This window comes from Saccopteryx leptura, chromosome 1 (genome assembly GCF_036850995.1).
Source record: "Saccopteryx leptura isolate mSacLep1 chromosome 1, mSacLep1_pri_phased_curated, whole genome shotgun sequence".
NCBI classification, from domain to species: domain Eukaryota; kingdom Metazoa; phylum Chordata; class Mammalia; order Chiroptera; family Emballonuridae; genus Saccopteryx; species Saccopteryx leptura.
This window is the reverse complement of record NC_089503.1, coordinates 334291330-334295063: the sequence shown is the minus strand read 5'-3', so window position 1 is coordinate 334295063 and position 3734 is coordinate 334291330. Positions and strand designations below refer to the sequence as shown.

Genomic DNA, 3734 nt, shown 5'->3' with positions numbered 1-3734 from the left:
AGATTCTCTCAACTTATATTTTATGTAAGTCTCAAACGGTATCATAAATAGTGTATGCACAGACATATACTCCTCTATTAGCCAAAAAAAGAAGCTGCTACTAAAATTCAATTTAATGAATTTCTAAAGCTCCCTGTTAATTCTATTTTATGGTAGCTTTGCATTTTGGGGGCATTTAAAAGCACATGTTGTAGTTGCTAATATCTGAAATTATTAATATCAGTAAACTAGGAAGTTCAACAATGTTCTTTTTTATGATCATTCATATAAAGACAGTATCATTTATATTTTATGTGTTTTCCCAGTATATACTTACTGGTACATTCATGTTAATTAACTTAAGATGCTGGGTTTCTAGTCTACTAATTAATTATTATACAATAACTATTAATAATATGAGGCTTAACCAATTTTATTACTTACATGGTTTTCTAAAGATATATATATATATATAGATACACCATATATATATATACACCAGAATATTGTTTCACATATCTTAACCAATTTTACTTAGTTCAAGAATATTTTGGTCTTGAAGAGCAAAAGCGAAATATATTTTTCTTTCCAGATAGTTCCCTGGAGAATCCATCTGGACCTACCCTGATACCTGGGGTGGTTGATGGGCCTCCATGGACTGTCTTTGAGGTAGAAGATGAGAGATACAGATACTTATCAATGGTAGGTTCACTATTAAGAGGACAGCTTAGACCCAAAAGATGTTGCAAGGGAGCTTTTAATAGGGGTGTTTCCTTCTGTCACTGGTGCTTAAACATTTTTAAAGGAAGTTAAGAGATAGGTAATTTAATTCCCTTCCCCTCCGAAGCCTTTAAGTTATGATGCTGAGTAGGGAGGAGTGGATGATAAGAGGGAGTCTCCAGGGGCATAAGTCTGTTGGGGGGATTCTGTGGGTGGTGCCGACAATCCTTCGGTGCACTGCCCAGGGTGAGGTATGATGCCTGGGGTTGCTAAGGATTCTAGAAATTCAGTTGTGTACCTTTTAAACAAGAAACCTGGAGAAAGTAATGTGGATCTCCTCTTTCACATTGAAAATAGAGGAAATAGTCTGCTTCTCCACCAAATAATCTCACTCTTCAATTTTATTCTAATTGACTAATATTCATTTTAATTGACTAATAATTATTAACAGATACAGTTTAGGAAGATACTAGCAAAGTAAAACAAAACACAATAAATCTATAGTGTGTGTGTGTGTGTGTGTGTGTGTGTGTGTATAACAAAAGCCCTTAGGAAAATCACAGTACAAGACAGAACCTCAAATGTTATAGAGAATTTCTACACTTGATCTTAGCCAAAAGGCCGAGAAGCGATATATAGAGAATTTCTACACAGGAAGTTGCCACTGGGTTTCACCTTCCCTGAAAGGTTGTCTCAGTTTATCTTGTTGAATTATGGCTCTGCACTGCCCCCACCAAAAAAAGTTGAATGTGAAAAAAAAAACAACAACAAAAAAAACCCCCAAAAAACAAAGCTAAAGGTTAGAATGGCCAACAGGATTTTGCTTAAAGAGAGGTGTCAAGGGGGTCTTACTCTTCCACATTTGTTGTGCTCAGAGAACCTTTGCCCCTTTTATTGAATTTGCCCATGGACGCTCCTCCTGGAGCAGTCACCCCCTTAGCTATGTCTGTCACAGATATCAAGGAACCCTTTTCCTCTCTTGCTCTATTGCCACAGTCCTGCTTGAGTTTAGCAGCCTATATGCTTGCTTTTCTTGGAGGTTCATTGAGTATCACACTTTGGAGTTCTGGTTTTCTGGAACATTTTATCATCAGGTAGCCCCAAACATTTCATCATCCAGGAGCCTTCTACAGGAATCCTGGACACCTCAGGTACATGAAACTATTTCACTTCTAACAATCTTCTAGAAAGCGTGACAGCATACAGGCAGTCAGCCCAACCTAGAAGTTAAGCTCAAGAGAGCATCAGTCTTCTCATCTGTAAAATGGGGATAACAATTCAACCGACCTCATGGAGCTGTGGTGGTGTTAATATACTTGTACATATTGAGGGAGGCATGGAATGCTGACGCAGTTGACATTTTCATGTTGACAAAGGAACTTTCCAGATTCTTAGGTTGTACGTCCTCACCGTCAGCCTACCACCCACAGACTGCTGCCCAAATGGAGCGTATCAACCAGACAGATGAGAGACATTGCTGGTGAAATGATCTATCCCTTTCTTGCAACAAGATATATGTAAAAACTAACTCTAACTCTTCAGCTAGGATGTCAGAGTTCACAGTTTCTACCTCTCATACTTCCTCTGGCTCAGTGATGTTCTAACATCATCAATACTTGGGAAGTCTGGGACTCCCGGATTGACTTTTAGGCTACCTTCTGGATCATCAAGTGTTATACAGGGATTGTCCTCATTTGCATAAATTGTAAGAAAGACACATGAATAAAAAGTATTTTTGTCTCTTTTATCATCCTTGGCCTGCACTAGAAACTTAAGGAGTATTTCTTTTAAAGACTTTGAAATTATAGATATGTGAGTCCTATGGCTTTTGCACTGATACTTCCAATGCAATAAACTCCACCAGCTCATTTGATCTCTACTCTGCTATCATAGATTACTCTGTATATAGGACAACGAAATGCTTATTACTGTCAATATTGGGGCCAGCATTAATAATCAGTCTGATTAAAAAAAAAATGCTTCACCAACCACATTCTGCTTCCAAAATGAGTAAGAATTATCCATCAACCACAGAAAAAAATCAAAGAATGAAAGACCCAAAGGGTGGTCCTAAGAGAAACAATATGCCTTATGTATACTATGTATCTTTCTCAACTTTTCAGATTTGTTAACTAGGTGAATGGTGTATATATCAGAATGTTCTAAATTATGCTAAAAAGTAACAAATGATCCTAGATCTCAGTTATTTCCATCAGCAAAGGTTTATTACCTGCTGGTGACACATGTCCGTTGTAGGGTGGCTGCAACTCTCTGAAACCCTGCTGGTCTTACAGCGGAGTTTAAAAATAGACTACGATGAGCCACAGCCATGATCTTGAAGCATCTATTTAAAAATTATGCATGTTACTTTCGCTCCTGTTTCTTTTATCAGAGCATGTCACAAGGCCAAATGTGATATGAAATGTGTAAGAATGTATAAATCCTTCCTTAAGGAGAGGCAACTCATTTTGAAAATAAACATAACTTATTAGCTGTTTTTTTGTTTTGTTTTAGATTTTTCTACCACAAGCTGACTTTAATTGGGCACTCTATTTTCATGTACTATTCCCTAAAAGACAAATTTTAAATACATTGCAACCCTTGCTCTGAAACAAATACCATGTATTATTTTACTCTGGTAGCCATAACAAAAACCATAAACTAGGTGGCTTAAATGATAGAAATTAATTTTCCTGTTGTTCTGGAGGCTGGACATTCAAGATCAGGGTGCTGGCAGGGTTGGTATCTAGTGCGAGCTCTGCCCATGGGTTGCAGATATCTGCTTTGCTGCTATGTACTCACATGACTTCTTTGAGCAAGCGCAGAGAGAGAGAGAGAGAGAGAGAGACTGAGAGAGAGAGAGAAACAGAGAGAGCAAGTACTCTGGTGTCTTCTCTTAGAAGGGCACTGATATCATCTAACACTAATTACCTCCCAAAGGCTCCATCTTTCAATACCACCACTTTGGGGGGTAGGGCTTCAACATACAGATTTTTGGGGAGACATAAACATTCAGACCAGAACAACATGGCCTC

General features: G+C 37.9%; 1 pseudogene; it reads right to left on the bottom strand.

The window, feature by feature from the left end:
• Positions 1-1177: 1177 nt before the first annotated feature.
• Positions 1178-1332, bottom strand: LOC136390098 (U2 spliceosomal RNA; annotated as a pseudogene).
• Between the last annotated feature and the right edge of the window lie 2402 nt (positions 1333-3734).